Source organism: Eptesicus fuscus, chromosome 11 (genome assembly GCF_027574615.1).
Source record: "Eptesicus fuscus isolate TK198812 chromosome 11, DD_ASM_mEF_20220401, whole genome shotgun sequence".
Classification (NCBI taxonomy): Eukaryota; Metazoa; Chordata; class Mammalia; order Chiroptera; family Vespertilionidae; genus Eptesicus; species Eptesicus fuscus.
Window position 1 is genome coordinate 62886571 of NC_072483.1, and position 22847 is coordinate 62909417.

General features: G+C 43.9%; 1 protein-coding gene, 1 long non-coding RNA gene and 1 other non-coding gene across 4 annotated transcripts in view; 1 reads left to right on the forward strand and 2 right to left on the reverse strand.

Moving 5' to 3' along the window:
* DIS3L2 (DIS3 like 3'-5' exoribonuclease 2) overlaps window positions 1-22847 on the reverse strand; it is a 330696-nt gene that overhangs the window by 38215 nt on the left and 269634 nt on the right. The gene's annotated exons all lie outside the window — the stretch shown is intronic.
* Window positions 770-21329, forward strand: LOC129150687 (uncharacterized). The gene is made up of 3 exons (XR_008557407.1): window positions 770-783; window positions 12416-12594; window positions 21205-21329. It is a non-coding gene; the product is annotated as an uncharacterized LOC129150687 (long non-coding RNA).
* LOC114230517 (U6 spliceosomal RNA) lies at window positions 7753-7859 on the reverse strand. Its single transcript, XR_003616437.1, has one exon. It is a non-coding gene; the product is annotated as a U6 spliceosomal RNA (small nuclear RNA).

The following is a 22847-nucleotide window of genomic DNA, read 5'->3' on the forward strand; positions in this document are numbered from 1 at the left end:
TTTTCATTAATTTGGGAAAATATCTGGGTTAGATGAAAAAAAAAAAGAAAACCAAAAAACAACAACAGGATGCGTACTTGATTATACAAGATTATGTAAATATCAAAGACTGCATAGAAGAAAGATGGGAAGGTACAATATCAAAATGGCAGTAGGCGTTGGCCATAGCTCAGTTGGTTGGAGCGTAGTCCTTTACACCAAGGTGTTCCAGTCATTGATTTACAGGCACAGAGCCATGCCCCCTGCAGGCTGCTGTGCCCCTTGGCACATTTTGATCCGGTCCAACAGACCTTTAGTCATTCAATTTCACCCGAGATTGTTATTCTTCCTTTTGCTTCAGTAAGGAAATTTTACCTCACATCCACCCCGACTCAGTAACTGTGCTACCAGATGATAAGCAGTGGCTCAAATTCTCTCAGTGGCCAGGTGCTCCCCTCTCACCAGTGCCTTTGAAGAGGTACACACAGTCCTTCATTCAACAGTAGTTACTGACTGCGTCCTATGAGCCAGGCTGCCATCTGTATCCATGTGGCTCTAACTAGGGCCTGCAGGGACCCATCCGTGGAGAGGTGAAGCCTGGAAAGTCTTATGAGATGTCCTGAGGTCTGTCTTTCCCTTTCCAGAGGCAGCTGCCACGTCAAGCAGGAGAAGAGTCCACCCCAATCAACCAGACCATTCTGACTGCACGGCATTCCTGGTACTAAGTGAGGAGAGAAGCCAGTGAAGAAACCCAAGGGCAGTCACAGGCCACTCCTCCAGCAGAGGAAGGAGGCCTTTAGATGGGTATAATTGATTAAAGGTTTTCTCTGGACAAAGGACAGGTCATCTCCCCTGGGCAGGAAATGGAAGAGTCTTCTACTTTCAGGGGTTCATGCTAAATCACCAAGGAGGGCAGGCTCAGGACAGCAAGAGTATGAGACTCCTGCTGGGACCCCTTCTGACTACCTCTTGCACTACGAAATGGGCCCCCAAGACACTGGCAGTGTGGGTGAGCTGAGGCTCTTGAGTGAGTGGAAGGGGTGAGGACCCTCGGGAGAGTAGAGGACTGGTGGGGTGAGGACGGGGTGAGGACAAGAGAGGCAATAGAGCCATCCTCCCAGCAGGTAGCAATAGGTGAGCAACAAGAATGACTGATTCAGGACTAAGTATTCCTCAGGGTTCTCAGACATTGCTTGAGGAAGACCCTTCAGGTAAACCTAAGGGGAAGAACAAATGCCCTGGGCAAAGCAGGAGAGGTGTGCACAGAATCACTGAATGTAACCATTAAAGGAAATGTGACCTTACTTTGGAGGCCAACCCAGTGAAGCCAACGGCCAGATCACATTCATGAGGCTAACCAGAAAAGAGTGACAGTCTTATGAGATGTCCTGAGGTCTGGACAGGAAAGGGTGGCTAGGCATGGCGTGCCCTGGGCTCATAAACAAGTTAGTCTTCAATCTGTTCATGTCACAGTTGGCTTTCCCTAACAGCCACATTACTGAAGAACATTATACTCAGGCCACTTGGCACTAAACTCCATCAGCTAAGGAAGGTACCAGCTCAGAGCTTCTGCTGCTTTTGAAAACACCTGGCCTGACCTTGGATGGGCAAAACATGCATTAAGAAGTCTAGGAGTTGCCTGTTTTGTCTACAACAGCTCCAAGATGAACTCTGGTGGGCAACCAGGTCTCTCTCTGACCTTGGCCTGGATGGTACTTGCAGGCTGCTCCATCATTGAGCAGGGGTGACCTTGGAGTCCAGCTCTGAGTTCCTCTGACAGGGGTGCAGTGAGAGAGGTAGCTGGTAAAAAAAAAAAAAAAAGTGCTATTATGTGGCCAAGCTTGCTAGAGTTCAAACCAACATGGGTTCTCTGGGAGGCCTGTGAGCTTGCTTCAATCTGCTAGCTATTAGGACCAAGGTTCAAACGCAGGTCAAGGACCAGCCTGGGAAGCCTCCAGCCGCTACATGGTTGACTCTTCCCCACACAGTCCACTAGTCTTGCAGAGTGTCCAACTCTCTCTCAAGCTGAAAGTGGCAAACCCCGTCCTAGTTCAAACATTTCAGGTATGCCATTTATGGCACTTAGAAAGAACAGAAAAGTAACTTCTACCTGAGCCTGGTTTTGTAATTGAAAAATCTTATTAGAAGGAAATCTTCACATTCTCTGAGGTGATCTTTAGTTTTTCTTCTTTAGTTTTCCTTGTTTGGTTTGGATTTCCTAAGCATTATTCCTTTTTTTCCATCTCCTCTTTGCTTTCTTTTATAAGACAAAGATGCTGTGGACTTGGCTTTCACTTGGTTCACAACGATTCTATGGCAATGTATTAAGTTTCTTTCTCCTAAGTCCACTGAAGTCTTTTTGGACTTGGAGAGAGCTTTTTAAGAAAGAACTTGCTCATTCAGCAGGATTTTCCTCCCCACCCCAGGCTCTGGTTCTGACCTGGAAAAAATAAGAGTGAGAAAGAGCAAGAGAATCCTGCAGTCCTGACGCTCAACTTCACAAACCACAAAAAAGAACCTTGCTCCAGTAACGTAATCATGGAGATTGCTGGCACCTTGGTCTTTCAAGAAAAATACATCCATCTGCTGGCACAGGGACCCATCAAACTCAATCCTGTTCAGCATGGAGTTCCCGATTCATTAGTGTTGGAAAGTCTATAGTGAGGCTGGCCGCTCCCACTGGATGACGCCTCCCCGCGCACCGTCTGTAAACCCCACAGCTGTGTTTTCACTTAAGGCCACTTCTCCTGACTCCATCGCACCTTGTTCCAGAGGCTCGTTCTATTCTCATTACGGTTAAAAATGACAGGACAAGGATTCTTCAATGCTGAGGTTTAATTTGCTCAGAAGAAAACCGCCTGTCTCCAGAGCTACAGTCAACCCATACGAAAGGCTGCTCTTCAGTTAGGAGCCTCAGAGGCCAAGTGTGTAGGTTTATTCTGTTTGCTTCAGTCAACAAGCTAGTCCCAGGAAAGAAGCCTGGCTTCTCCTGCCCACCTGTCAGGCTGCCTCCTCTTCTGAGGGTCACTTCATCGCTCACCAGCAAGGCCAGGGTGGTAGGGCTCTGCTGACCACTGCCCCACATTACTTCTGCTTCTATTACTGAGTGAGAACAGCCCAGAAGAGCTCATTCCCCATCCCAGGGTCTCCTATTAGCAGAACAGCCTAGCTTTCCTGATGAGGCCTTACCTGGTCACTGGGCTACACTGTTGCCCCTCAAATTTCTGGCCGACATTATTACAAAGCATGGTGAGCAAGTCTGTGTGTGTCACACACAAAGGCAGAGACTTGCAACTAATCTGCTCATCCTACCCACAGCTGAAGCATTTTTTATGATTTTCATGGCCAGCAAGGGTGACTGTGCTGGGACATTGCCAGCTCAGAGCTCTGGGACCATTTCAGATCAACCACAGTTCAGGAACTGGAGTTGCCCAAAGCTGCTTCTATGGGAAAGTGCTAACTGTGGAGATGGCACCTGGCCCCTCCACAGAGGGGAGATGTCATCTGGGTCCCTTTGCATTTAAAAGGTATCAGTTCTGCCAGCTAGCTATCTGCTTTCTAAAGCTTGAGGCCCTGCCCACACAGTGGAAAACCTCCCCACTGCAGACCTTGCAGAGCCTCCAGCATCAGGGTCTGCTCGCAGCTTCTACTCCACATCCAGCAGGGAGGAAGCAGCTTGGTGAAAGGCCACCAGCCACACAAGGAGATACTCTAAGCTTCTCTTGGAGGCCAGTGATGGGCAACCTTTTGAGCTTGGTGTTTCAAACTTCGCCAAAAAACTGAGCATAACTCGGATAGTGTGTTCCTTTGAGGAAAAAACATTATTTCGCGATATTTATAGTTTAAATAACATAAATGTTTCATCCTTGGCATGCGGCCGCCTCTGCGGCTGCGTGTCATCAAAAATGGCACTGACACGCGTGTCAAAGGTTCGTCATCACTGCTATAGGCAAATTACATATGCGGACATGAGCATGCTCACAGCTCACTTGCCTTCCTTGAGGTTTTTTTTAAAATATATATAGTTTTATTTATTTCAGTGGGGAAGGCAGAGGAAGAAATAGAAACATCAATGATGAGAGAATCTTTCATCAGCTGCCTCCTGCACACCCTCTACTGAGGATTGAGACTGCAACCCAGGCATGTACCCTAACTGTGAAGTGATTTGTGATCTCCTAGTTCATAGGTCGATGCCCAACCACCAAGCAACACCAGCCAGGCCCTCGAGCTGTTTTAATCATCCTTCAATTTTCACCAAAGTTTGTTTTAAGAAATAGCCTTATAAAACCTCCTTCTTCATTTGCCATAAATATAAAAATCTGTCCACTATGACATTTAATGTCCCCAAAATCAAGCCTTACATGCAAAAGTGCTTTGAGAGCTAGGAATGAGGCTTGTTATAAGAAGTAACCTTATGAAAATTTCCTTCCCCCACAAAACAGGATCCTTCTGCCTCCTTTCCTGATTGTCTTTCTATTATATTCATTTCATGGGCCATTTCCTTTGTTCTAAGTGTTCTCAAACCATTTTTGGAGATGGCTGAGGATGTACATAAATAAAATAAGGGTCTTCAAAATATAAGCCAAATGTAAAACTGAGATTCAGGCAAACTTGAATACAATCTGATGAAACAATGAGCATGATGGTAGGCATTCAGTTCATGGAAGAGAGAACACAGGATGGTCTTGTACAATCCTCAGAGCCATAATCAGGCTGGCTCTACTCTTGAAAAAACAGAAGAGAACAGAATGATCTTCCAGGGAATTGGCCTCAGTTTCTAGGGACTTGAGGATTTGGGAGTTATGTAACCCCAAGCTGGGAGCCAGCACTGCTGGGCCTGTCGCTGTTCTCTCCCAGACTCCAGGGTGGTTTTGGGGTTCTGCTGGCCTTAGCCTTCCCACCTGTAACATGGAGCTGAGTTCCTCTTTGGCCATTGCTGAGGTCTGTTTTATGGACAAATGTGAGATATTGTCTAGGTTTATTGGAAGAAAGCACTTGTAATATGTCCCTGCGAAATCTGTGAGAATAGAAGCTCCGAGGATTCAGACTGACCAGTGCTCCCATCTTTGGATGTTTTAATGAGAAATAAGTGACAGTTAAGAATTTTACTACTTAATGCTGTCTTATGTGACCAAGAGCAACTGACAAAGTTTGTGACATGATTCATGCTAATTCTATTTCCTTCCTCTCAGATAAGATCAAATGTCTGGACAATATATACCAGGACAATATTCTAAGGGCCTTTCTGGTCCTAGGGCAGCCAGTCTGCCCCTCTCCCCTGCACCTGCAATCTGACTTCAGCTTATCAACCTGAGGCAGCGGGCTCAGCAGTACCTCCTGGCATAATAGCTGTCCACTTCCATCCAGGCACAAAATGCCTGTTGATCTGAATTGCTCAGAACAATCTGGAAGGGATACTTAGGAGGCTCAGACCTGGAAGCTCTTACCTCAGGTTCCTATTCTCATCCAAAATAATTTAAATAGCCCTTTTCTTTATAGAACAACCTATCAATCTAATAGATACCATTCTAATTATGATAAAAACCAAAGAATATATGGATATTGTGAAGTTTAAAGAAAGTACAAAATAAGTTTACAGCTGAGATGTAAAACTAAAAAAATTTAAAGAGTTTAGTTGAGGGTGTTAAAAAATGCCAGGATCCAGTAAGAAGGAAAATGAACGGCATTTCTATTTGCCTTACTACCAGAAAAATCAGCTTTGGTAAATAGAGAATCATTGGATAATAAACATAATTGAAAATCATTTTGTAGTAACTTTAGGGGAACATTTTTATTAAGCAGAAACTTGTTTTCCTTTCGACCTTTGTATAGTCTCTTTAGGGGTCTGGGCTGGACTCAGGGCCAGGCTGAGGTTCTTATGCTCTGCAGAGATTTGGGGACCCTCTGGTCTAACTTTCTGCCCATTAGACTGCCCAAATTCCCTTCCTATGAGTTCCTACTTTTGCTGCGATGCCCCTGCCTGGGACACTGGCCTACTGTATAAGAAAGGAAATGCAAGCAGGTGTACTTATACACAGTATCAATGCAGGGAGGCCACACAGATTAGAAGTAAAGGTGCAGCCTCTTCGGGCAGTATAATTTTGAATTCTGGCTTTACTTCCTATTAGCTGTCTACTAGTAAGCCAGGCAAGTTACTGTACCTCAGTTTTCTCCTCTGGAAAATGGGGATAATAGTACCTACTTCATAGGGTTGTTGTGAAAATTAAATGAGAAAAACCGAATTAGAGTAGTACCTAGCTATGGCAAACATTATGTAAATGTTCCTGATGTAATGAGGCCTGGGTTTATTTCTTATAATGAGCTGAGATCACAATTTAGAAGATGACATACTGGCACACGCTGACTGGGACTCCACAGTTCCAAGTAGGATCACCATGAAACCTGAGCTGGAGCCGTACTTTGGAAGCCACTTCTCCATGTGCAGGAGCACTGTGGCACTCAGCAGGAGGACATGATGCTTCAAAGCATCACCTGTCTGCTTGGACAGCCCCATCGGTATTTATAGTGCTGTCTGGCTGTGCTGATACGGGCTTCTATCACAGAGCAGCCCCACTGTATTCTCTGGTGACCAGATCTCCTGCAGCAGCAGGCAGGGGGGCTGCTGTGCCCTACACAAGGCTCACTACTCAAAAGACAAGCTTTGAAGGGCCGGCAAGGTTGGCAGATGCCTCAACATGGAGGCTGCGCAGTACCTCTGCACCGACACCGACTTGTCAGTAAATCTCTCTTTGGGAAAGGAAGAGGCCACAACGACCTGCTAGAGCAAGTCAGAGGGCTGGCTCTGACAGCCCGGATACAAAAAAATTGCTTCTATCGTGGTCTGATTCTTTTCATTTATCCTCAAGTTGGAACATGTCTGTAGCTGTATATTTGTTTAACTATTACAGATTATAAGCTCCCAATTGGTTACTCTTGGTGATCCCTGACAAGCCTATATTAAATAAAGGATTTCCAGGTGATATAGTGCCCTGCAATAAGTAACAGGAATAACAGGTTTCATACCCAACCAGACACGGTGCCAAGAACTTCATATATACAGGTACCACTACTTCCGTTTTAAAGATGAGGAACTGAGGCTCAGAGAAGGGAAGTAACTTGCCTACCCAAGATCAGGCAACACTTGGCAGAACCAGAAATGAAATTCAAATCCATGTAACACTTCCCATTGGGAAACACCTGCAATTTCTTATCCCACAAACAAGGGGCTCCAAAATTTACTTCTCTCATTTAGAATCTAATAGATGAAGGACAGCAAAGGGCATTCAGTCTCCCTAGGCTCACTGGCAAAGGCACTATTGAAAAACAAGGTGGGAACTCCTTCTGTCCAGTGGGGAGGCTGAGCAGACCAACCTGCCCAGTTTCAGGTGGAGAAGCTGAACTGGAGGAAGTGAATGGTGGGTGGGCCTGCCTCATTTAGTGTCCTGCCAGGTAAGCCCACTCAAGTGACAGCAAGTGAGAAAGAGAGAGATGGGCTGGTTCTACTTTTCCGGTTCAATGAACTGCCCTCTGGTTGACGTGCCTCTGTCACACAGGTAGTTAGTAATAAAACCAGAACCAGAGCCAAGGGCTTCACAGGTATGCAAAAGGCTAAGAGAAGAAATACCAGTCAGCTAGTAAAAATAATGGATGGCAGGAAGGAAAACAAATTAAAGAAGCAATAACAACACAAACTACAATTAATACAGGATCTATTATTATCCTACTGAAAAAAATGGGTTGGGCGTTCATAGAGCCAATTTCTTTTTCTTTTTTTAAAATACAGAATTCTTCATGAATTTGTGTGTCATCCTTGTACAGGGGCCATGCTAATCTTCTCTGCATCATTCCAATTTCAGTATACGTGCTGCCGAAGAGAGCACCATAGAGCCAATTTCTATTTCTGAAGTCATGGGCCCCTATCTATTGGTGCAATGTGTGTCTAGTCCTATGTCAATTCATCTGTAAAATGGAAGCCTCAGAAGAGATGTTCCTTTGGTTCCATGTTACAATTTGGCAAGCAAGCCCTTGTTGAGCACAGTTCTGAATAGGGTCTGTTTCTATCCTAGTTCTGCCACTTCTAGTGATGTGACTTTTGACAAGTTACTTAACCCTAGCCTCAGTTTCCTCATCTGTAAAAATGGGTATAAGGTTTAGAATTGAATAAGGTAACACGTGAAAGCACTTGGCAAGAGGCAGGTGCTCCATACATTCTAGCTGTTTGTTATTATTAATAGATAAGCCAAGGAAGTCTGCTGTGTCTCTTTATAGAAAGCTAGGCTCTTAATGGTCACAGACGATTAAGGAAATGACCACTCCAGCCCTTAAATGACCCCAGGTTATTCGTTCCTTTGTTCCACCGTGGAAACAAGTGGGGACTTTTAAAAGGCCCTTCCAACAGGCATCTCCATGGGCACACCCTCATGAGAATAAGCAGCCACTCCCCATGCCAGTGTCACTAGGGGGCCGAGAATTCTGAAAGTGGGAAAAAATGGCCCCGGGCTCTCAGTTTAGCACCAATGCCTCGAGGACAGCAAGGGTTTGTGCACAGGCCCCAGCAGCACACTGAGCACAGAGAGTGGGACAGTGCCAAAGAGAGACAAGGGTCAGATGTGTGATTGAATTAGGTGCTGCATGGATACCCCACAAAGCTCAGCATCACTCAAAGGCTGCATGTGTGAAGGATGACAATGGCCCACACTGACCACGATGTCACCTTTACCATGACTAGCTACAGAAATCTGAAGAAATCTCCCCCCAAATCACACATGCAAAGATTCCATTACATAGTCGAGAGAGCACTTTGAGTAGCTGGGAACCCAGCACAAATGGCTGGCTATATCTTAAGCAATATGCCCATGGCCCATTGAAAACGGACAAAAATGGGTATTCAGGATCCTTCATGATTTATTAAAAGTGGCATTGTCTGTGCCTTTGCATGGCACCAGCAGGGGTGGGATTGAGGGCACTCCTCCTGATGGTGGGGTCACCCCATGTGTCTCCTGTTCCCTTGGACTTTTCAACTCCCCTGGCCTACATTCACTCACTCACTCTTTCTCCTTTGAAGTTAATGAATACCGCCTCATCTATCACTGACATGTTGGGTTTCAAAAGGACTGGGAGTGAATTCACTCCTTTTTTTTTTTTTTTTTTTTTAACCAGTGAGAGGGCTCAGCTGGGAAGAGGGAAGGAGGGAAGGTGGAGGGCAGCAGCAGGCCCGAGCTAACGAGCTAACGGTGCTGCTTTCCTCCAGCTCCATGCAGCCCCAAGTGCTCCCCTGGCATCCTCGCTCACAGTGGGGGGACAGAGGTGTGCCACGTGCTGTTCCTCAGTCCTGTGTGTGCTCACCACAGTCTCTTGCACTGTTATTTATATTGTTTCTAGTCCTACTCACTATACTTTGGAAGGTACGCATGTTCCTAGTGCTTCCAGAAATGCTCACTTAACTGGAACAGAGGAGAAACCTATGGCAGAGGTAGAAGCACACCAGACTTCCATGGCCACCTGTCTCGTGGGTTCTTTAACCAAATGATCCCAATGTACCTCAAGCCCACAGGGTCCCCACCTCATGTCTGCTCTTCCTCCCAGAGTGTGGGGAGACTCTCCTGGGTAGCACCATAACCAGCCAGCTGCCCAGTCAGAGAAATCCAGGAGTATCCAAAAGCCCCATCTCCACTTCCTAGATTCTGATTCCACCTCCTTAGTACCTCTTGTCTGGGCTTTCCTGTCAGCTGTATGATCTCAAGTGGGTCTCTCCTGGATTAGTGCTATAGCTACCCAACTGGCTTCCTTGATGTTCACCTTGACCCCTTTCAATTCTCTCTCTATAGAGCTTCCAGAGAGAACTTTCGAAAACGCAAGTCCTATCCCATCACTCGCATATGTAAAATCTTTCAATGGTAGCAAGCTGAATTAAAAATACTCATATTTCAGTGCAAAGCAAACAAGGTACTTAGGTTGGCCCTGGTTACTTACACCTCTAATGACATTTCCCGGCCACCCTGTAAGCCCTTCCTATGACACAGCCACGCCAACAGCCTGCACATTCCAGACATACCAAACCTCTGCACTGCTCTGCCTGGAACATCCTTGGAAAAGCCATTCCCAACGTGCTCTCAACTGCTTTCCTTTCCTAAGAAGGGAATCTCCTCTGACTCCTCAGATCCAGCAAGGATCACGATCAGGACCAGGCGTTTCTGGGAGATGTGGCTAATCTGTTGTGCAATGACCGACACAAGCCGACAATCAATGTTGTTTTCTGAGTGTTTTTGCTGCAGAGCCTTTTCCCATGGATGAAAGATGGCAGGCCTCTACTTTGCTTGGCTGAGGTTGGTCCTTCCACAGATTTCTATCAAACGTTAGCTGCACGTCCTTCCCAGGCAAGCAATCCTTGGCCTCGCATCCACATCAGGCTCTCTTCCCACCTCATCATACTCCAGCTGTTCTGAGGAAAACCCGATTTCAATGGCAGTCATTACTAGCAAGCTGCCTTGTTGACTATAATTTTTAAAATCCTCTCGGTTATAAGATTAAAGTGTGATTGAGTGAGTCACTGACATGGGTGTTTGCATGTAATTGGCAAAGCCCTGTGCTTGGCACCACTCACTGTCCCGATTTTGTGCAGCAGTCAGAGGAATTATCTAGAAAGTTTAGAGGGTTTTCTCTTATCATCAGGACCTCCTTTGGGAAGATATAATCTTCACTTTTATGCCAAGTCTTAAGCCAGGAAAGCCTCATATGTGTTTAAAAGCCACTCCTGGATCAGCTTCTGATGCTGATACTTGCTCTTCAGATGGTTCCTGGGGGGCACCATGCCCGGAAAGTCTCCCAGGACCAACTCTATCCCAAACCTTCTCAGGTAGGTCTGTCTGTTTCTGGAATTGTTTTCCAAATGAAATTTCTGGGCCCAAGAAAATAGTGTTTGAAAAGGAAGGGGAACCTAAATATAAATCCTAAAACTATAAAACTTCTGGAAGAAAACAGAGTAGAAAATCTTTGTGACCTTGGGTTAGTCTAAGCTTTCTTAACCAAAAGCACAATAAAAATTTTTTTTTCAATAAACTGGACTTCATCAAAGTTTAAAATTTTACTCTTCAAAAGAGGATGAAAAGATAAGCCAGAGAGAGAGAGAGAATGGAGAACCAAGCCAAAGACTAAAAGAAGATATTTGCAAATCACGTATCTGAGAGGATTTATAACCAAAATATAAAAAGAACTCTCAAAACTCTAATGAGAAACCAAACAACCCAATTAAAAAATGGGCAAAGGTCTGACAGACACATAATCAAAAAAGATATGCAGACCGCAAAAATGCACATGAAAAGATCATCAACATTATTAGCTACTAGGGAAATGCAAATGAAAACCACAATGAAATAACACTACACCTGTTAGCATGGCTCAAAAACAAAACAAACAAATAAACAATCAAGAAACTGACAATACCAAGTGTTGGTGAGCATATCAAGAAACCAGAACTCACACAAATTGCTGATGAGTGGTAAAGCCATTTTGAAAAACAGTTTGGCAGTTTTTCATAAAGTTAAAGATACACTTAGCATATGACCCAGCAATTTCCCCTCTAGGTATTTACCCAAGTGAAATGAAAACTTAATGGTTACACAAAAGCTTGCAGGGAAATGTTTACAGCATCATTATTTATAATCACCGAAAACTGGAAACAACCCAAGTATCCTTCAGCTGGTAAATGAATAAACAAATTGGTACATCTGTACCATGGAATATTACTGTGCAGTAAAAGGGAACAAACACATACACACAACCACAAGGATGAACCTCTGAGGCATGATGCTAAGTGAAAGAAGTTAGATCCCAAAGGCTGCCAACTGAACAAGTCCACTTGTGCATCATTCTGCAAAAGGCACCACACAGGCATAGAAACCAGACTAGCAGTCGCCACGGGCTGAAGCTAGAGGAGAGGGGCTGACTACTAAGGAGCATGCAAGAATTTTCTGGTACAATACAACTGTCCTATATTTTTATTGTGGCATGTGTAGCCTGCAGACCAGTACGCTAAAAAGAGCGAATTTTACTGTGTATAAACTATACCTTACTAGGAAAAAAATGTAATTCTGGCTAAAAATGCGGCCGGTTGGGCTACTGTTTAAGATGTAGGAGATGATGGTTTATAAAATCTGCCCTTTCATAGGAGACTAAAGAGTTGATTAAGCCCACAAACAATGAAACAAATGCAAGTCCAAACACTAATAAAACACTATTTCCAACCTATCATATTTAACAAAGATTAAATAAAACCACAAACTCTCAATTCAGTGAGAGGCAGTGACAATGTACTGTTCCTGCTGGGGAAAGCCTAAAGCAATCTAGCCTTTCTGGAAAATTATCTAACAGTTTGTACCGAAAGCTCTGAGAATGTACACTCTTTTTAAAAAAATATATATTTTTTTATTGATTTCAGAGAGGAAAGGAGAGGAAGAGAGAGATAGAAACATCAATGATGAGAAGGAATCACCGATCGGCCGCCTCCTGCACGCTGGACCGAGACTACAACCTAGGCATGTGCCCCCAACCAGAATCGAACCAGGGACCCTTGAGTCCCCAGGCCGACACTCCATCCACTGAGCCATACTGGCTAGGGTGAGAATGTACACTTTTTAGGATACATAGAAAAATGTTATTGCTAGGTGATGGGTGACTGATGAATGGCTATTTCTGGCTTACTTATTAATTTCTAAGTTCTTGTAAAATAAACATGTATTTCTTTTATAATAAAATAATGAAAGTTAATAAAAAAGAGAAATGTATCACAGAGAAAAAATAAATTCCCTTCAATGCAGTAATTCTTAGAATGCACTCTTAAGGAGATACAAATTGATTTTCAAATTGATTTACAAAATGATTTTCAAATTTTATGCATAAGAATAATTGCCATGTCATTTACAATATAAAAACTAAAATCAACCTATGACAACAATACTATGAAAGAGTTATATAAAGCATGGTATATTTATACAAGTGGAGTATTTTTCAGTTCCTCTTTGAGGAACTTGAAGCGTGATGTGCAGAACTCCCTCTCCTTCCCTCCCTTGCTCACAAATCTTGCATGGTGTCCCCTGTGAATGAACCCAATGCCAACTCTTGATGCTCTATGGCACAGCCCAGTATGAGTTCTGGCTGCCACATACTCCTGCACAAGCCCAACCTGGCTCGCTCCCTGTGGAGCAGAGGAGAACCTTTCCTTGCCCTTGCACCTGCATGTCAAATCCTCCCCCTCCATCCAGACCATTTGAAATAGGATAATTTTTTCTTCTGGTGGCCACCACCCCTGTACTATAGCCCTTGCTGGGTTCTTCCCAGATAGAGGTAGCTCTTCTGTGAGGACAAAAATGGGGCCTTTCTCGCCATCTGGCCATTCAGCTAACTTCTGCAGGGTGCTATATGTCAGGCACTGTCCTTCCTAAGTGTTTTATGGGTACAACTCATGACCTAACAACAAACCTATGACATAGGTGAGGTGAAATCTCATTGTTACCAAATGTTATATCAGAATATGGTATCTCATTTTACTCATTACTGTATTAGGAAACTGAGGCACGGAATAGTTCAAGTTGCACAGCAAAGTGAAAAAGGGTCTGAACCCCGGTGGTCTGAGGCAAGGGCTGTGCTCCTGAGCTCTCCATTCTGTAACTAGTCACTGACTTGAAGTTGGTGGCCACAGAAGAGTTGGCACTGGGCCCTGGGCAGTCGGAGCAGAAGCATGTGCCAAGAAGGAGTTCAGAGTTAGGCTTCTGAGCACACAGGACAGATCTCCACAGGGACCAAGAAGTCCTCAGCAACAAGGAGTCAGGAATCCAGGCCAGAAAGCTGGACAGCCAGGCAGGCGGAGGAAAGGGGGAAAGCTCAGGCAGCGCTCTGCTCCCCCTCCACTTGAATTCACAAGTGTGTTCTGCAGGCCAGCCAGGGAGGCAGGCAAACCTGGGGGCTTGGCTGGCCGGAAGCTTGCAGGAAGGGCTAAGTCCCAGTACTTGGCTGGGATAGAGGGCAGGAGAATGAAGGGGAGAACTCCTTATTATTTACAGAAGGAAACTGATTGTAGCAAATCAGTTTCAACCTGTTTGATGGCCAAGCCCAAGTTTCCAGAGCTCAGTAACAGCTCCCTGATCAAGAGCTCTTTAAAGCCAGTAGATTTCGAATCATTAGCAAATGTTCTTATGTAGGAGACTGCCAATGTAATGCTGACAAGCTGGTAAGAGACCTGCTGGGATTCCCTCCTGGGTGTTGCCCTTTGGGTCTGCACTCATTCCTTCCACAAGGCAGATTTCCTTGACCCTGGGAGGTTACAATTCAAGGGGTGCTTAAATAATTTCTAATTTATTTTCAGAATTTCTAGCATTTTTATACAGCAAATTGCTAATTTCTGTTTTGTAGAAATTTTTAAATCAGAATGACCTTATTCCAAATCAAAATTTGAAGGTGGCTCCTTCCTACCATAGCTAGTGTCATGTAAACCACCAAAGCAGCCACTTCCACACAGCCCAAATCAACATGTCCAGGCTTCTATGTGTCTGTTTCCTCCATGAGGCATTAAGCCATGCTGAGAGTGGGACCAGGATCCAATTTTCTCTTTGTCCCCAACACCTAGCATACTACTAGGTGTACTGGTTAATAATGCGGATTTTTTTTCAATAGATGGAGTTACACATATGTTGATATATATGCGATTTGAAATGTATGCTATTTTGTTGTATTGACAACAAGCTTCAAAACTTCATATGTCAAATTTGCTGAAGGTGTTAACATAATAGATATTTTTATACTTAAAAATGTCGAATTTTGTGCCAAATAAAGAGCATTTGCGGGAAGTTATAATTCATTACTTTATTTTGAAGAAAAGTGCTGCTGAATACTTCAGGAAGCTTATGGTGAACATGCTCCATCTCAAAATACTTGTGAACACTGGTTTAAACACTTCAAAAGTGATGATTTCGATGTGAAAGACAAAGAACGTCCAGGTCAACCAAAAAAGTTTGAAGACCAACAATTACAAGCATTATTGGATGAAGATGCATGTCAAACTCAAAAACAACTTGCAGAAAAATTAAGCATTGCTCAGCGAACAACTTCCAATCATTTACAAGCAATGGGAAAGATTTTAAAGGAAGGAAAAAGGATGCCACATCAACTGAACAAAAAAATGGAAAACCAACAAGTCATCAGTAAAATGTTGCTTCAACGGCACGAAAGTCTTTTTTTGCATCAAATTGTGACTGGCGATGAAAAGTGGATTTATTTTGAGAATCCCAAATGCACAAAATCATGGGTTGATCCAGGTCAACTATCAACATCGACTGTAAGGCCAAATCGCTTCGGAAAGAAGACAATGCTCTGCATTTGGTGGAATTGGGAAGGTGTGGTGTAGTATGAGCTTCTAAAACCAGGTAAAACCATTAATACTGATAGCTACCAACAACAAATAATCAATTTGAACCACACTTTGATTGTAAAACGACCAGAATGGGCCAGAAGACACAGCAAAGTAATTTTGCTTCAAGATAATGCACCATCACACACTTCAAAACCAGTTAAAGACACCTTAAAAGATCTTGCCTGGGAAAGTATTAACCCATCCTCTGTATTCACCAGAACTTGCTCCTTCAGATTACCACTTGTTCCCATCAATGGCACAGGCACTTTCTGAGCAGCACTTCAAAACATACAAAGAAGTGGAAAACTGGGTCTCTGAATGGTTTGCCTCAAAACAGAAAAGTTCTATTGGGATGGTATCCACAAATTACCTGAAAAATGGAAAAATGTGTAACTAGCGATGGACATTACTTTGAATAAAGCACTTTTGATGTTTCTCTTGAAATTATCATGTTTTCTTTGATTACAAAATCTGGCATTATGAACCAGTATACCTAGTACTTTGTGCTAGTAGGTGGTCAAAAAACATGTGGGTTCTAAAAAGGTAAGGTAAAGGGGATATTCGGAAGTTACAAAATAATTTTAAGGTGCTTCAAATCTCCTTAGTTAAAAAATGCCTGTCATATGTCATTTAAAATGGGAATGTTATAAGTGTTACAAAACAAAACAAACTTGTTGCAACACTACCATTCTTTAAAAATATGGACATTTCTTTTTGTTATTCTCACCTGAGGATATTTTTCCATTGATTTTTAGCAAGAGTAGAAGGGAGGGGTAGAGACAGAGAAAGAGAAACATCGATGTGACAGAGATACACCTATTGATTGGGTTCCGCATGCACCCTTCCGGGGCTAGGGATTGAGCCTGCAAACGAGGTACGTGCCCTTGACTGGGACTGAACCTGAGACCCTTCAGTTCACAGGCCAATACTCTATCCATCGAGCCAAACTGTCTAGGACTAAAAATGTGGAAATATCTTGAGAAATAACAGGACCACATCTTCAAGCTCTAGACTGGAGAAGGGCAGTGTGTCCTCAAGCACCCCCTGACCTCAGGTGACCTGGAGTGCTGGGAACAGCTTTTAGCATGCCTCTGGTGTGCCAGTGCATAAATTTATGGGTGAGAAAGAAGTGACAGAGAGGTATCTGCCTTTTACACAGCTGGTGATCCAGAATGCAGGCGGGAGGAAGCAGGAAGGGAATAAAGAGCAAAACTACAAAACAAAGCGAATGCAAACCTAACAAGTTCTCCATCCAGCGCCTGGGAAGGAGAGTGGGAGGCAGCCTCTGTGGAGGAAGGAGGTCTGTGGGACTGGGGCAGCAAGTGGAGGCCTGGACTACATGAGGCAGGGAAGGACAAGGGAGGAAGGTATAGACGTGGCTGGGAAATAGGGGGTACCAAACACAGGACACATCGCAGAGGGCCTCCGAAGCCAGGAGGTGTTTGGATCTGATGGAATGAGTCAGTAGTTTTCAAAGGCTGGTTGGAGATCAACAAAAAGAGAAAAAGGCTTTCCTAAAAGCTCAATCAGTATAAAAGACAACCCCGTATTAGGAAATTCTTTATTTCCTTCATTTTGGTGCTAAAATGTTTTCATTTGTAAAATCGTGGAGATAAGAGATGGTAACTGACTTTTAGGAAAATGTCCTTGTTCAGCAAAATTAAAACCTAGCCATTGTATCTTGTCCCAGAATATTTATGGAAATCTTACTGGTCCGTGAAAGTTGTTTCAGGAGACTGTAGGTTCTTGAGTGAAGGTGAAAGCACATTTGGGGAATCTCTGGCAGCAGGGTTTAGGACAGAGCAGGAACAGAGCCCCAATTCACCGAACCATAAAAGTCAAACTCAACTGGGCCTGCCCCAAGAAGCAGTCGTGGTGGAAATCTAAGGATCAGCTGCAAGGATGCCTTTCCCAGTGCAGGTTTTACTAACGTCAAAGGATTCCACATCTCTTATGTAGCTGTTTGGCTCACATTTGAGTGACGTGGGTGTGACATGGGGTAGGGCGGGGACATGCAGGGTGTCCTGTGAATAGAAAGGGAGAGTCCAAGCCCTGCCTAATCCGAAAGACAGGCCTGGAGGAGCCAAATCTACTCCGTCTGTCAAGGCCACTAACCTGAAGGCTCACATCTTGAAGAGGAACATGGGGCACTTGCCGCTGCCCTGCTTGACCCCCAGAAGTGTCTTATACATCATCTTGTCAGTGTGAGAGCCCTCTGTCTCACTTCACTGCCCTCTGGAAATGCGAGGTACTTAAGTTTGAGTCATCGGGCACACTCTCAACTCCAACTGTGATATGAGTTATCTTCTCAGAAAGCCCAGCAACAACTAACACAGAACCGATCTTGTTGAAATCATTCCCATTAGAAGCAACACCAGGCTCTGATCAAATTCTAAGAGGAACTATTAGACCAGGGATCCCACTGGGTAGACAAATCATTTTCATGTTGTCATGGGGGTGGGGATAGCAGCTCATATTAGTTCACCCTAGAGACAATCTCTTTGAGTGGCATGTGGGGGAATTTGGTGCCACCCCCCCACCCCGCCACCTTTCTGTGCTGGCAAGCCAGGTCTCTGACAAGCCTGAGCTTCTCCATTCCCAGGGAGGCACCTGGGGTCTCAGTGCCTTCTTCCAGAGAGTGTCCTTGCCAGGCTCGCCGAGGGGCACAGCTTGGTCTGAGGATATCGAGGTGAACACAGACTGCTCAGGACCCCTCAGAAGCACTGCCAGCCCCCTGGGGTGCTGAAGCTTCCTGGCTCCTCGCACCTGTCCAGGCAGCTCCACCTTGAGAAAGTCCTCATTACACCTTGTTCTAAACCTTGTATGCCCTGGCAAGCAATCAAACACCCAACCCTTTTATTCAAAAGGGGAGGAAGCTTCTCTGATTCATAATGTGCATTTAATTCTCTTACATAAACACACCTCTCTCCTCTAGCCACAGTACCTCTTTCAGGTTACAACCATCACTCTTCTTTAAAAAGACCAATATATACAGAGATGCTTACAGACCTTGAAACGCCTGGTTAAAAATGAGCACTGTGTAGGAGCTGGAGATACAAAGATGAAAAGACGCTGTCCTTACCCTTAAGGAACTCAGTCTAGAGACAGTGGATAATAACAAGGCAATGTGACAGTGGAAAATAACAAGGCAATGTGACAATGTGATCAAGAGGGGTGACAGTTGTAGCCTGGCCGGTGTGGCTCAATGGTTGAGCATTGATCCATGAACCAGGAGGTTCACTAGCCAGTGAAGGGTGTGCAGGAGGCAGCCGATCCATGATTCTCTCTCATTATTGATGTTTCTATCTCTCTCTCCCTTTCCCTTTCCTCTCTCTAAAATCAATAAAAAATGTTTTTTTAAAAAAAGGGTAACAGGTGTAAATAAAGAGCTAGGGAACCCCAAGTGGGAGGAAATGGATTGGGAGGGGGCGGGGGGGCAATGCAAACCTCTCTGCAACAGGATGTGGAGTTTCGCTCTTCAGGTTCCTGGAAGCTAAGAAAGGTCTTTAGGGGGTCAGGGAGGGTGTGAGTAGGGCTTTTCCCACCTATGAGAAATGAGCCTGGGTATAAGTAAGCAGAAAGAACCAGAAAGCAAGTAAAAAGCTTCTGGAAGGGGGCAGGAGCCAAGATTACTTTCTAAAGTCATATAGAAAGTAGTCTTCAGAGTTATACAGATCATTCCAACCAAGAGCAGAAGTATCCGCTATTGGTCCTCACCAGCAGACACTGCACTGAGGGCACCTAGCAGCAAAGGTCACGTGAGGACCATCCTGGAGTCCCTGGTGTGGCTGGCAGAGGGCATGGTTCTCTCTCTGCTACCTTCTGCTCCCTCTAATCCCTCCTATCAAAGTTTCTCTTTTTAAATATATCTTTATTGCTTCCAGAGAGGAAGGTAGAGGGAGAGATGGGAACATCAATGATGAGAAAGAATCATTGATAGGTTGCCTCCTGCACACGCCCTGCTGGGGACTGAGTCTGCAACCTGGGCATGTGCCCTTGACCGGAATTGAATCCAGGACCGTTCAGTCCTCAGGCCGACACTCTATCCACTGAGCCAAATCAGCTAGGGCCAGAGTTTCTTTTTATAACATTAATTTCTTCTGGGTTGTTCCCAAGCACTGTGCAAAACACTGAATTTGCTCAAGCTGCTTCTCTAAACCAAACTTTATCAGTAATAGATGGAATATTTTGATCTCAGTCTGATTTGCATGTCTATTTCTCAGTGGGTTCAGAACTCAGAGAAAAGTGTGATGGAATATAGTTGGCCCTTCGAATTTATGCATTTTGCATTCGTGGCTTCAACCAGCTGTATTTTCAGTCCAGGGTTGGGAATACTCGGATATGGAGGGCAGACATTGTATGTATCATTCTATGCCATCCTATATAATAAAGAGCTAATATGCAAATGGTCATGACGCCCTTACGCTGTAATGACCAATCAAGTAGGAGGCTGAGTGCATAGCAGGGATGGGTGGGCAGGGCCGCATGTGTGGCAAGGTCGGGGGACATGAGGCTGCGTCCCCAGCCCAGTGCCAGCCGGGGGATGTGACACTGTTATTATTTATTAATAAATTTATATATTATTTTCATATATATTTTACTATATATAATTTTTTCATATATAATTTTCTTTCATCTCTGATATTTCCATTATAGAGAAAGGGAAAATAGCAATATTAAAATATTTCCTCTAGCCAAAACTGGTTTGGCTCGGTGGATAGAGTGTCAGTCTGCAGACTGAAGGGTCCCGGGTTGGATTCCGGTCAAGGGCATGTACATTGGTTGCGGGCACATCCCCGGTGGGGGGTGTGCAGGAGGCAGCTGGTCGATGTTTCTCTCTCATCGATGTTTCTGGCTCTCTATCTCTCTCCCTTCCTCTCTGTAAAAAAAACCAATAAAAATATATATTAAAAAATAAAATAAAATAAAATATTTCCTCTAATTAATTCCCTTTTAATGTGCACAAATTTTGTGCACTGGGTCACTAGTTTTATATAAGGAACTTGAACACCACAGATTTTGGTATTTGTGGGGTGTCCGGGAACCAATCTGCTGCAGACACTAAAATCTCAACAGGGTGGGCATCCCACGTTTTTCAGTTCTTCTTCCCCAGTCACACCTTCACTTCATCACCTGTGACTCAGATGATAAATATTCGTTAAGTCTCACTGATTCTAAGTTAGCCTTCTTTCACTTATCTCATCTACCTAAGAATCATCAGATCTGTATTCCTTCAACCCAGTGTCAGCAGACTAGGTAGGCCCTCAATTTTATCTTATTGGAGTTTCTTGTAAGTACACAGAGTTTTTCTCAAATTCACTGTGCAATTTTAGGACAGAAAGTCTGTCTTCCACTGCCAAAGGCTCCTCATAGAACTATGAGCAGAATTTGTAACACAATAGGAACTCAAGAAATATCTGTCTAGTGAGCGTTGGAGATCTTGTCTGAGTCTGTATTTTTAACAACTTCCAGAATAATACTACCTGTAGCCCTTATAATTTTTTAAAATTATGAGTAAATTACTCCGTGATGTGCCTAAAGGAAGAGTGAGTACATGAAGAGTTTAGGTTTATAATAACAAGCTGCTCGGCAGAGTTACTCTGAAATTTAATGATATATGTTAGTTTTTATGCGTATGTTAACAAGCCACAAATAGTGATCAGCTCACACAGTAGCTGTAATTAGTGGTACTTACATACAACTAGGTCAAGTTTTCAAGTCTGTTTTGTTCATGCCGTGGGATGCATACATATGGCTTGTTTTCCCTGATTCCATATGAAATTAAAGTATGACAAGTGAATCAATCTCTTTTCCCCTCACAGGAGAGATTCTATGCCCTCTGACTGGGAATCCTCCGTGGAGCCCGAGGCTGCAGTGTGTCCCCTCTCCAGCCGCTCCGCTCTCCTCCAGAGGCCATCCTCAAAAACCTGGGGACCGAGGAGCTCAAGAGCACAATCTTGGCTATAGAGTTATTTATAAATAAACTGGATAAATCTAAACAAAAATTTTGCTAATATGATTATTATGAAACTGGTAACTGGGAAAAATATGACAGGGTGATAAAGATTCGTTAAACCTCACGGATTCTAGAACTATCTCCACAGCTGAAGTAATGCACAGTCAACATTTAAACAGAAGTCCTGAATTTCTAGAAGTCTTCTTATACTGTTTATCACCACCTTAAAAAGAGTGACACCATTCTTACAGTGGCACAGGTTACATGAGCAATTTTATCCTCCTCAGTCTTAAGTTAATTAGATTTCCTTATGATTATTCATGTGCAGCCAACCCAAACAATGCCTGAGAGCTGTTACACACAGAAGTTAGGGCAACAAAATAGGCTAGTGAAGTTACAAATGTTCTCCGAGGATCTAAAAATACAACAAGAATTCTCAGCACCATTCCAAATACAGTGGGTTTCTGTACTAATTCTAATGAGAGTGGAAAGAACTGTAGTTTGGTGCGGGAGATCTCTAATTTTAATGAGAGTGGGAAGAACTGTAGTTGTGGACGGGAGATCTCCAGGCTCAATGTTAGCAAGGGCTTAGCGAGATGCTTTCAATCTCTTCTCTCAGACATTTAAAATATTAGGACCCTTAGGAGTTTTATGCATTCTTTATTTATAATGGCTAATGCAAATAGGAACACAGAACAAAGATGAAGGAATAATTTAAGACCACAGTCACTGAGACATTTCAGACCTGGACATGAAAAGAAAGAGAGAAAGAGAGAAAGAGAGAGAGAGAGAGAGAGAGAGAGAGAGAGAGAGAGAGAGAGAGAGAGAGATGGACAGACACAAACACCCCCATGTAGGCAAAGAATGCTTGCCAGTATTTCTCCCCTCCTGCCCTTATTCACAGGTTACTGAAAGGGGCATAGACTGGTATGACCTTTCTAGAATGGCATGTGACAATATTTCAAGATTTTTAAATATGTCTGTATCTCTGACCCTATCATCACTGTTCCAGGAATGTCCTAAGGAGATAACCAGAGACAGGGTAAAGTTTCCTAAGTCTAGTTGGTCAAGGCTCACCGATTTTCCTTCCTCTCTTGGATCTGTAAATTTCTCTCCCTACAGTCTTTATGTCAGGCCCTCGTTGTTTCTCTCTTGAATATAAGAATCCTTTATTTTGTTCTCCTTCAGTCTACTCTTCATACTATAGCTAGTAAACTTTATAAAACACAGTTCTGATCACGTCACCTCCATATTTAAAATAATTGCATGGCTCCCCTAGATGGTTCCCTCAGATTTCAAGGCCCAGACTCTGCCTTCTTTCCTAGCTGCTCCCTCTCTTCACTATATACCTCATGATCTGGAGCAATTGGCCGAATGTGCCACCTGTTGCTCCTCCCATGCCTGTACCAGTAGTTTATTGAAATGTGCTCCCCAGGTCCCCCAGTGCCTTCAGAGCCTGGTGAGTCCCTCAAGTCTTTTTAAAGCCCTCATGGGCACACTGCCCTGCTG